This window comes from Triturus cristatus, chromosome 3_2 (genome assembly GCF_964204655.1).
Source record: "Triturus cristatus chromosome 3_2, aTriCri1.1, whole genome shotgun sequence".
NCBI classification, from domain to species: Eukaryota; Metazoa; Chordata; class Amphibia; order Caudata; family Salamandridae; genus Triturus; species Triturus cristatus.
In genome coordinates this window covers 592,024,828-592,036,915 of record NC_140584.1, presented here as the reverse complement: position 1 = coordinate 592,036,915, position 12,088 = coordinate 592,024,828, and the positions used below count along the sequence as shown (strand labels likewise).

The following is a 12,088-nucleotide window of genomic DNA, read 5'->3' as shown; positions in this document are numbered from 1 at the left end:
GATCCGGGAAGAGCTTACCCCTTAGTCAATTTTTGACTACAATTTTTTGACTCTTTTTGGTCTTTGTCGACTCGACTCTGCTGCCGGTAGGATGCCTGGATTTAAGGCCGGTGATGCCTGTCATCGCCTGATGTCGGTGACGGATCACCATCACCGGTGCCTTTACTGCCTGGGGGCTGACCACGACGCGGAGTCGTGCCCCGACTGTCAGGCCTTGACCTCGAAGGCTAGGCGGGAGCGGTCCCGTAAGCTTCTCGAGCTTCGGCACTCGGCTCCGCGCCGTTCACGGTCCCGGTCCAGGAGGAGGTCCAAGGACCGGTCGCGGAGCCGCAGTCCTCCTCATCATCGCTCGTCGGGCTCGAAGTCTTCGGGTAAGTCGAAGCGATCCAAGAGGCGACACCGCTCTTCGGACTCCCCTCGCTGGTCGCGCAACTCTGCCGAGGGTCAGGGTGGTCCCACCCCCACGGCTCGGCCGGAGCCTCAGGAGCCGCGTCTGTCTCCATATCCGCCGGTCCCTGGGACTGACTCGACTCCGGCGGAGGTCAGTGCCTTCCTCTCGGCCATGAGGGGCCTGGCTCCGCCATCGACGCCTGCCGGCGCGCCTTCGGGCCCCGCGGGCTCGACTGGGTGACCTCGCGTGCCGGCAGCTTCGGCGCCGTCTGACTTTGGTCCCGACGCCGCAGGTCCCCGAGAGATCTGGTCCTGGATCTCTGTCGGCGCCGGGCGACCTCACGACGCCTCCTCCGCCAGCGCCGACACCGGTTCCACCTCCGGCGCCGTCCCTGTCCGGACCCGACGCCGGCACGGCGCCGCCCGGTGCCGCAACCGACGCCGATGGATGAAGGTTTCATCTACTGTCCGGCTCCGATCGTTCCTCCTGTTTATCAGGAATTGGATGACGGGGGCGACTGGGAGGGGTCTGAGGACCCTATGGCCCTCCAGGGTCAACTTGCACAGGACTGGGCAGACGAACTGGGGGATGCCAGTGGTCTGGACACTTCGCCGGACGCAGGCTTCATCTCTCCTCCGACTGTGGCTTCGGAGGAAGGTGCAGCTTTTTCCGTGGTGCTGCACAAGGCGGTCGAAGCCCTGGGGCTCGAGTTGCCTGCTTTGGCCGTGAGGGCTAATATCCTCACAGAGGTGCTTCAACCGTCAGCAAGCTCCACAGAGCCTCTGCTGCAGTTCAATGAGGCCATCGTCGACGTTCTGCAAGGCACTTGGTCCAAGCCCTCCACAGTTCCTCCTGTGGATCGGAACGTGGCCCGGCGCCACCGCCCTACTCCGGGAGACCCCAGTTTGCTGTCCCAACACCCCACCCCGAGAGCCTGGTTATCCAGGCCTCCACTTCCCAATCCTCCTTCCCGTCCGCTCCTCCGGATCGGGAATCCAAGAGGCTGGAACAGTTTGGCAAGAAACTGTTCTCTTCCCTGAGTTTGGGCCTGCGGTCTTTGAACACCGCTTGCCTCTTGGACCGTTTCTCCCACTCTCTGTGGGATGCGGTGGAGGACGTGCTGCCACTGTGTCCGGTGGAGGCCCGGACACGTCTCTCCCAGGCACTTGCTGACGGGTGAGATGCAGCGCGACATGCCATACAGTGTGGACTTGACACCACGGACTCGCTGGGTAGGGCGATTTCCACCACGGTGGCGCTCCGGTGCCATGCATGGCTGAGGTCCACGTCTTTTTCGGGGGATGTCCAGAGTACCCTCATGGATATGCCCTTTGATGGCGCTCGCCTTTTTGGTGACGCTGGCTCGTTTTAAGGACTCCCGGGCTACGGCCACGTCCTTGGGTCTCTCGGCCCCACGGCCGCACGCTTCCGCCTTTCGCCCCTTTCGTGGCCAAGGAAGGGGCGCCTCCTCACGTCTGCCTAGCCACCGGCCGCAGAACCAACCTTCACGCGGTCGCGGATGTGGGTTCCGCCGTGGCGGTTCTACAGGACAACGCGCCGGTCAGTCCACATCCACCCCGGCAGCATCCGCCTCAAAGCCTTCCTAGTCCGAGCTTTCAGGCCCATTCCACGCCAGTGGGCGGCAGAGTTCGCCATTACCTCCTCCACTGGCGTTCCATCACTTCGGACAGGTGGGTGCTGCAAATCGTCCGAAGGGGCTACTCCCTCCCCTTCGAGACGACTCCTTCAGCCATGCCACCGCAGTGCCACCGTATATCGGAGGATCACTTGAATCTTCTGCTGGAGGAAGTTACGGCCCTCTTGGCCAAAGAGGCCGTCGAGCACGTTCCTGGTCCAGAAGTAGGCCGTGGTTGCTATTCCCACTACTTTCTGGTTCCCAAGAAGGGCCAAGGGGGCCTACGCCCTATCTTGGACCTCAGGAGCGTCAACACCTTCCTCCGGAAGGAACGGATCAAGATGCTAACTTTGGCTCAGGTTCTGACTGCCCTTGACCCTGGAGACTGGATGGTAGCGTTGGACTTGCAGGACGCCTATTTTCACATCCCCGTCCTGCCGGCCCACTGGCGTTGCCTGCGGTTCACGGTGGGCCAGGATCACTTTCAGTTCACCGTGCTCCCCTTCGGCCTCACCAGTGCCCCTCGGGTGTTCACGAAAGTGATGGCTGTGGTCGCAGCTTATCTGCGCAGATCAGGGGTTCCAGTCTTCCCCTATCTCGACGACTGGCTGTTGAAGGCGGGCTCGCCCCAGCAAGTCGTCTCCCACCTCCAGACTACGGCCGACCTCCTGCATTTGCTGGGGTTCTCTATCAACGTGCCAAAGTCACACCTGTGTCCCTCCCAGATGCTCCTCTTCATCGGAGCGGTTCTCGATTCGGCGCAGTTCCGGGCTTATCCTCCGGAACAGCGGGTCCGGGACATTCAGGCTCTGATTCCCATCTTTCGGCCTCTATCCTGGGTTTCGGTCAGGTTGGTGCTGCGGCTTCTGGGGCTGATGGCCTCCTGCATCCTGTTGGTGCATTACGCCAGGTGGCGAATGCGGGCTCTGCAGTGGGACCTGAAGTTTCAGTTGGCCCAGCATCGAGGCAACCTGTCCGACCATGTCTTGATCTCGGAGGGCACTGCAAAACAGTTGCAGTGGTGGCTCACGGACCGCGATTGGGTCAGCGGCAGATGCCTCTCCCTACCCCAACCGGAGCACGTAGTAGTGACGGACGCATCCCTCCTGGGATGGGGGGCCACATGGGAGAGGCGGAGATCAGAGGACTCTGGTCTCCGGCGGAGTCTCAACTCCATATCAACCTTTTGGAGCTGAGAGCGATCCGGCTTGCACTGAAAGCCTTCCTCCCCTCTGTCCGGGGAAGTGTTGTGCAGGTGTTCACGAACAACACCACCGCCATGTGGTATTGCAACAAACAGGGCGGGGTGGGGTCGTGGACGCTTTGTCAGAGGCTCTGCGCCTCTGGACCTGGCTGGAACACCAGGGCATCACCCTGGTGGTTCAACATCTGGCGGGCTCTCTGAACGCCAGAGCAGACGAACTCAGCCGCCGGTGCATGATGGATCATGAATGGCGTCTGAACTCGGATGTGGCGCACGGTCTCTTTCTGCAGTGGGGAGAGCCTTGGTTCGATCTATTCGCCACCGAAGAGAACGCGCAATGTCAGCAGTTCTGCGCGTTGGGATTTCCAAGGCAGCACTCGCTCGGAGACTCTTCATCGCGAGTGGAGTTGCGGTCTGTTGTACGCCTTTCCGCCTATACCACTTCTGCCCAGAGTGCTGAAGAAGATCAGGCGCGACCGGGCCCAAGTTATCTTAGTGGCTCTGGATTGGGCACGAAGGTTCTGGTATCCCGAGCTACTCAGTATGTCAATCGATCCTCCGATACGACTGCCTCTTCAGGAGGACCTTCTGTCGCAGCAGCAGGGGACGGTCCTCCACCCGAACCTGTCCAGCCTCCACCTCCATGTGTGGAGATTGAGCGGCGGCAGTTGATGCCATTTGACTTGCCTCCTGAAGTCTGTGATGTCATTCTGGCAGCCAGGCGTCCCTCCACAAAGACGGTATACGCCTGCTGGTGGAATACATTTGTGGCATGGTGCACAGCAAAGGCTGTGGACCCCCTTTCCGCCCCTCTTTCTGAGGTTCTACTCGTTCTTCTTTCTCTGGCCCAGCAGGGCTCTGCTCTGGGCACCTTGAAAGGTTATCTTGCTGCTATCTCTGCTTTCTTACGGCTTCCTGATCAGCCTTCTCTCCAAGTCCCCTGTTTCACGTTTTCTCAAAGGCATTACTCACATGTTCCCTCCTGTCCCCTTCGTAATGCCTCAGTGGGACTTGAATCTTGTTCTGACCTTTCTGATGTGCGCTCCTTTTGAGCCTCTTCACAATTGTCCCATTCGTCTTCTGACCCTAAAGACTGCTTTCCTGGTAGCGATCACCTCGTCTAGACGGGTGAGTGAGCTCCAGGCTCTGTCATCTAAGCCTCCCTTTATTTCTGTTCATCCGGACAAGGTTGTCCTCCGGCCTCGTCCTTCTTTCCTACCGAAAGTGGTGACCCCATTTCATCTCGGGCAATCTGTCACGTTGCCCACCTTCTTTCCGCATCCTTCAAAAGCGGAAGAGAGGCTCCACCGTCTAGACCCAAAATGGGCGCTGTTCTTTTATTTTGACCGCACCAAACAGTTCCGGGTGGACGACCAACTTTTTGTTGGATACGTAGGAGCTAAGAAGGTGAAAGCGGTACACAAACGGACCATCTCGCGGTGGGTCGTGTTGTGTATTAAAATGTGTTACTCCTTGGCAAAAAAGGACCCTCTTGTTGGTTTGAGGGCCCATTCCACCCGGGCCACAGCAGCTACTACTGCCCTGGGCCGGGGAGTTCCCTTGCGGGACATCTGTCAGGCGGCGACGTGAGCTTCACTGCACACGTTTGCCAAGCACTATTGCCTGGACAGCCAAGTCCGGAGAGACGGCTTCTTTGGCCGTTCCGTTCTCCAGGACTTTCTGGTGTGATCTTGGTTCGCAGACCCACCACCGGGGTTGGTATCGCTGGGGTATCTATTCTAAGGTGAGGTATCTAACTAACGTGTTTCTTTCAGATGAACAAGTTACTTACCTTCGGTAACGATGTGTTCGAGGCATGTGGGCTGCTGAATTCATATCTGTGCATAGATCGCCGCCTAGTGTTGGGTCCGGATGTTTGCACGTTGTTGTCCTGGAAGAGTCTTCGAAGTATCACGAGATGGGTGACTCCTCCCCTGGACCACAGTGCGCATGGGCATCCTCTCCATCCTTAGATTGTTTTTTTCCGCCATTGGGTTCGGATGTGCTTATCTTAGCTCAAGTTAGGAAAATTCAGTTTAAGGCCAAAAGGCCTTTTAGTTTTTGTCGGTACTGTTCCCGTTCGGTATCGACTGCTTTCTTTACTAGTTTAGAACCTTCTTCCAGCCTTTCGGATCCGTTTGGTCCGAACATCGAACTTACATCGACGATGGAATCGAGGACTCCATTCAAACAGTGTCCTTTATGCCACGCAAAATACCCACACATCGACGTCCACCCGGTATGCAACAAATGTCTCTCACCGGATCACGATGAGTCGAAATGTATGGCCTGTGCCCGATTCCGATCGAAGAAGACTCTCCGGAATCGACGGGCGGCGAGATTAGAAGCGCAGCAATCGGCGCCTGCCCCGGCCAACATCTTCAGCACCGAGGAAGCAGAGAGCGTGGAAGAAGTAAACTCCAGCCCCGCTTCCGAACACGATTCCCGATCGGAAGACGACGATGAAGTGCTTTTTCAAAGGGAAGAAGTCATCGACGAGGTAGGAGACTACGATGAGGCCTTTGGGGCCTAAGAAGATAGCTCTAGCGAGGAGCCAGGCCCACCCGTCGATACGGAGGCCGTCAAAGTGCGTCATTCTACGGCTCAGGTCGAGGGATCGCCTCCGGGCCTTACCCGAGATCAATCTCAAAGTTCTTCGGCCCCGCCTTCGGGCCCGGCCTCGAACATCCCGCACGAGCCATTATTAACAAAGACTGGATTCCCTTCAACGAAACCGAAACCAATCGTCGCACCAGTTCCACCGAAACCAAAAGTGAAACTGGCTGTAATCGGCTCGAAGGCCTCGAAGCCCTCCACTCCTTCGACGCCAGCAAAGGCCGTCGGCTCCGAACGCAGTAAAAGGGATTTCGGCGCCGAACTCACTGCAGCGGATATCGGTACCGACCCGAAGAAAAAGGCCCTCGGTCCCCCCAAAGCGCCTCGGCCTCCGGCACCGAAGCAGTCGGCCCCGACCACCAAAGTCAAAATGGCCGCTCCATCTGAGTCCACATCGAAGACAGCGGCACACGCAAAGTCGTCGACTCCAACGACCGTTGATACCTGTCTTCGGATCGATGACCCCATGGCTCAAAAGCAGTCGACGCCTACCTCCACGGTGCCGACCGGCTCCAAACAACCTTTGGCGTTCTCGGTGCAACAAGTCGCGGCGTCGTTGCAACGCATCAGGGAACGGGCAGCCCTCCGATCCACGTCGGGCCATGACACGCACAAGGCTCCAAAAGCACCCTCGGCGCCAACCAACATCACTTTTGGTTTGCCGCCGTCCACGGCGCCGAAGATGTTCGAGATCCGAACACGTGTCCGCCAGACACAGTCCCCGTCTACTGGACACACAGATTCTGAGCCTTCACAGCCACAATTCATCGACGCCGATACTGGTAGACTGATGCTCAGCAAACGGAAGATCACACCAGAGAGGGGATTGGACTCCTACAGAATACCTCTCAAGCACAAATTGCCAGCGGGGTCGGAACCAGTTCTGTATGAACGCTTACAAACCTCCTATCAGGATCCCCAGTCCTTTTCTCCTACGCCCTCAGAAACGGACGCAGTGGAGGACTACATGGGAGATGATACCACCTACCCTGGGGATGTCGATCCTGACGAGCAGCAGGACCCAGATCAGGCATGGGATGACCCTACAGACCAGGGTACCGCTCCAGATACCCAGGACACGCAGCTTTACAGCGCCAAAACATCTCCCACAGAGGACAGTGCTGCCTTCAATGCCCTCATAGAACGAGCTGCCGCCAATCATGGAGTACAACTCCATTCTGACACTGTTGAAGAAGACTTCTTAGTGGACACTTTCGCCTCCTCCGAAAGAACTGTCAAAACTCTGCCCATGTTAAAAGGAGTTCTCAAACCTGCAAAGGACATTTTCAAAGAAACAACCAGGGCACGGGTGCTAAACCCCAGGATTGAAAAAAAATACAAGCCTGCTCTCGGGGACCCTATGTACATTAGAGGTCATTTACCTCTGGACTCCATGGTGGTTGCTAATGCTCGCAAACGAGCCCATTCGCAAACAGGTGATGCTCCTCCCCCAGACAAGGAGTCCAAAGTGCTGGAGACATCAGGCAAAAGAATTGCAGCGCAAGCAGCAAATATCTGGCGCATTGCCAATACACAGGCACTCCTGGCCCGTTATGATCGTTCACACTACGACACGCTAGAATCACTACTCCAGCATTTGCCAGATGAATACAAAGAGGCAGAGGAGCTCCTCATCAGAGAGGGACAACTCCTTACCAATGCATTCATTAAGTGCGCCCTGGATGCTGCCGACACAGCAGCAAGGGCAATCAACACCAGCGTCATGTTACGACGACACGCATGGTTGAGAATCTCAGGATTCAAACCAGAGATTCAAAACAACATCCTAAATCAGCCAGTCAACCCCGACTACTTATTCGGCCCTGAAGTTGACACTACCCTCGAAAAAATTAAAAAAGACACTGACACTGCGAAATCAATGGGGGCTCTGCAGACGCAGCAATTTCGTAGTGGCTCCTTTCATCGCCCCGGGAATAGAGGAGCAGCTAGAGGCCAGGGGTCACAGCAGCAATACACTAAAGGGGGCACACAGAGTACCTACGACAAAACCAACAGAGGTGGATATCGTGGCTCCAGCACCAAGGGCAGGGGACGTGGTTACGGCAACACCAGGTCCTCCCCCAAAAACAAACGGTGACGCCCTCTCCCTTCCCCCCCCAACCACATAACACCTGTCGGGGGAGACTCCAGTGGTTCCTGTCCACGTGGAAAACCATCACCACGGACAGGTGGGTCAGGGACATTATCCAGCATGGTTACTGTCTCGAATTAACCTCCACTCCACCCAACATACCGCCAAAGCACCGTCCTATGTCCGTAGAGCACTTAGCATTATTGCAGCAGGAAGTGCTAAGTATGCTGCAAAAAGGTGCAATAGAGGTCGTGCCCGTCAAACAGCAAGGGACAGGGGTGTACTCTCTGTACTTCTTAATCCCAAAAAAGGACGGGTCACTCAGACCTATACTAGACCTGAGACCCCTCAACCACTACATTCTCTCAGAGCATTTCCATATGCTCACCCTACAGCAGGTTCTCCCGGTGCTCAGCCAGGGAGACTTCCTAGCCACACTAGACCTCAAAAATGCGTACTTCTACATACCCATACACCCATCACACAGGAAATATCTCAGGTTCACTATTCAGGAACAGCACCATCAATTCAAAGTTCTCCCCTTCGGAGTGACAACAGCACCCAGGGTTTTCACCAAGTGCCTAACTACAGTGGCTGCACATCTACGGAGACAACACATTCACGTCTACCCTTACCTGGACGACTGGCTTGTTCAAGCAAAGTCAGCCCAGCAATGCGACAGCCACATGTCCCTCACCATTCACCTTCTTCACAGCCTGGGAGTCTCACTAAATTACCCAAAATCACATCTCCAACCCGCACACGTACGACAGTACCTGGGCACGACCATAAACACTCTGGCAGCCACAGCTCAGCCAAATGTGGTGAGGATCAACAGCATGCAACTGCTGATCTCAAAGTTCAAACCTCAACACTCCCTTCCTGCGCGAGTGTTCATGCAGTTGATAGGCATGATGGCCTCCTGCATTTTCATAGTCCCGCACGCGAGACTACATATGCGCCCGCTTCAGGAGTGCTTAGCACGTCAATGGAATCAGGCTCACGGGCAATTAAACGACCTAGTGTTGGTGAGCGGTCGGGCATACAACTCTCTGCATTGGTGGAATCCACAAAACCTTTGCAAGGGCCGACCGTTCCAAGAGCCTGTTCCACAAATAATACTGACGGTGGACGCCTCTCTCCAGGGATGGGGAGCTCATTTACTCAATTACACAGTGCAGGGACTATGGATGACACAACAAAAGAAGATGCACATCAACGTTCTGGAACTGATGGCAATCTTCCTAGCCATGAAGGCATTCAAAGTACACTTGTGCAACAAAGTCGTGTTGATCCGGACGGACAACATGACTTCCATGTACTACATACAGAAGCAGGGAGGAACACACTCTCCACAGTTGTCTCATCTGGCTCAGAGCATGTGGAAGTGGGCCATTCGGAGGAACATATTCCTCATGGCGGAACACCTCCCCGGCAAGGACAACCAGATGGCGGATCTGCTCAGCAGACACAGCCACCAGATGCACGAGTGGGAGCTACATCCGTCCGTTCTCCAACCGTACTTCCAACAGTGGGGTCATCCAGACATAGACCTATTCGCCACAAACTAAAACGCAAAATGCCGAAGCTTTGCCGCCAGGTTCCCACATCCACAGTCGCAGGGCAATGCGATATGGATGAACTGGTCCGGCAGATTTGCGTACGCTTTTCTCCCAGCGCCATTAATACCGCTGGTGGCACGCAAACTGCGGCAGCACTCACTGACACTCATCCTAGTTGCTCCCACGTGGGCGCGCCAGCCATGGTACACCACCTTTCTAGAACTTTCCGTGGTGCCGCATCAAAGGCTGCGGATCAAACCTGCACTCTTAACGCAAAACCATGGCGAAATTCAGCACCCAGATCCGCAACAGCTGAACCTGGCAATCTGGCTCCTGAAGTCTTAGAGTTTGGCTACCTAAACCTGCCACCTGACTGTATGGAGATCATCAAGGAGGCCAGGAGACCCACTACCAGAGCCTGCTATGCGGCTAAATGGAAGAGGTTTGTCATTTACTGCAACAACAATGACATTAACCCGCTAGACGCATCCATTCAAAACATAATCTGTTACCTCTTACACCTATACCGATGCAATCTGGCATACACCTCAATACGTATCCATTTAACCGCAATAGCAGCCTATCTCCAAAACAGGCAGCACCTCTCTTTATTCAGAGTGCCTGCCATCAAAGCCTTCTTGGAGGGACTTAAACGAGTAATTCCCCCAAGACACCCACCAGCACCAGTGTGGAACCTCAACTTGGTCCTCACCAGACTGATAGGTCCACCCTTCGAACCTCTCCACTCATGTGAGATTCAATTCCTCACCTGGAAAGTAGCTTTCCTAGTAGCAATCACTTCGTTAAGAAGAGTTAGTGAACTCCAGGCACTAACCATTCAAGAGCGATTCATACAGGTTCACGCAAACAGGGTCGTACTACGTACCAACCCCAAATTCATGCCTAAAGTAATATCGCAGTTCCACATGAATCAAACTATTGAACTGCCTGTTTTCTTTCAAAATCCACAAAATGTCGCTGAGAGAATGCTCCATACACTAGATGTAAAGAGGGCCCTCATGTACTACATAGACAGAACTAAGGACTTTAGAAAGACAAAACAACTTTTCGTTGCCTTTTCTCCACAACACAAGTGCAACGCTATTTTCAAAGCAGGTATAGCCAGATGGATCGTTAAATGTATTCAAATTTGCTATCAAAAAGCTAAACGCACTGTTGGACCTACGTCCTATGGGTAGCTTGGCTCAAGTTAACAGGCATTCACCTCAACATGGTATCTCGTGCTTGCATCCTACCCAGCTTGCAATCTAGCGCAACACCACTCAAAAAGGACACTACACCGATTAGTGTTAAAGATTACCAGTCGTCTTTATCCTCTTTTTCTGTAGCTGTGGTTATACATGTTCATATCTCTAAATGAAACATTTCATTACATTTGTTTTGACAATCTAGTGTTCGAGGCATATGAGCTGCAGATTGTACACTTAGCATAGATCGCCATCTGGTGTTGGGCCCGGATGTTTGCAGTTTGTTTTTGTTCTTTGGACAGTCTTTGGAAGTCACGAGTTCGGTGACTCCTCCTTCGGTCCGTACTGCGCATGGGCTTCGGCTCCATCCTCAGATTGTTTTTTTCCGCCATCGGGCTCGGATGTGATACTTCGTGCTCCGGCTTCGAACTTCTACGGTTCCAGCCTCGACGGATAGTCCTCGTTCTTCGAGTTTCTTCATCTCTCGAAGCGGCACTTTTCTCCATTCCGCACATCGGCACCGGCCTTCGGGCCCTCCTCGACTCCGGTCGCGGCCGATGGAAAGGACTCCGTTCAAAAAGTGCCCAAAATGTGGGTCTAAATTTCCCCACACCGACCTCCATCAGGTGTGTAACCTTTGCCTCTCCCCAGAACACGAGGCTAGAGACTGCCCTGCCTGTAAGTCTTTTCGATCAAAAAAGACCATCCGGGATCGAAGAGCTCGACGCACCATGGCGCACTCATCGACCGCGGCTCCACCGGACATCTTCGGAGACGACACCGGAGCTTCGGTGCAACAACACACCGAGCAGGAGGAAGACGTCGTCAGCGCTTCCGAGGCCGACGACTCCGACGTGGAGGACATCACACCAGCGCAGAGGGTCGTGAGTACTCTACCCCCTCCCACCCCCGCGCCCAAAACCAAAAAGACTCAGGTTACACCCTCGCCTGCAGGCCCGGGTAAAACCAAGCACGCAGCTTCTATCACCCCACCTTCGGGACCGGTGTCGAAGCCTCACAAGTCTCACGGCAGCTCGGGCTCGAGCCAGCCGACGCCTGGTGCCGATAAACACCGTTCGGCACCGAAGAAAGTAACGCTCAGCTCGACTCCGAAGCCACCGGTGCCGAAGCCTGGACTCTCGGTGCCGACAAAACACAAACACAAATCCCTCGGCACCGACGCTCCGGCGCCGAAGACTACCTCGACGCCGAAAAAAACGGAGGTTCCAAAAAGGCATGGCGCAGAGAAACCACCAAAATCCTCGGCTCCGAAAACCTCGGCGCCAGCGGACGATTCGGCGCCATTGGACCTTTTTACACCAGATCCTTATCAAAAGACCTTATCTAAGGATCCAAAGACTGGGCTATTGACTTTAGCT

At 55.1% G+C, this 12,088-nt stretch overlaps 1 protein-coding gene across 1 annotated transcript in view; it reads left to right on the top strand.

The window, feature by feature from the left end:
* Nucleotides 1-12,088, top strand: part of KPNA6 (karyopherin subunit alpha 6) — a 370,132-nt gene that overhangs the window by 114,617 nt on the left and 243,427 nt on the right. The gene's annotated exons all lie outside the window — the stretch shown is intronic.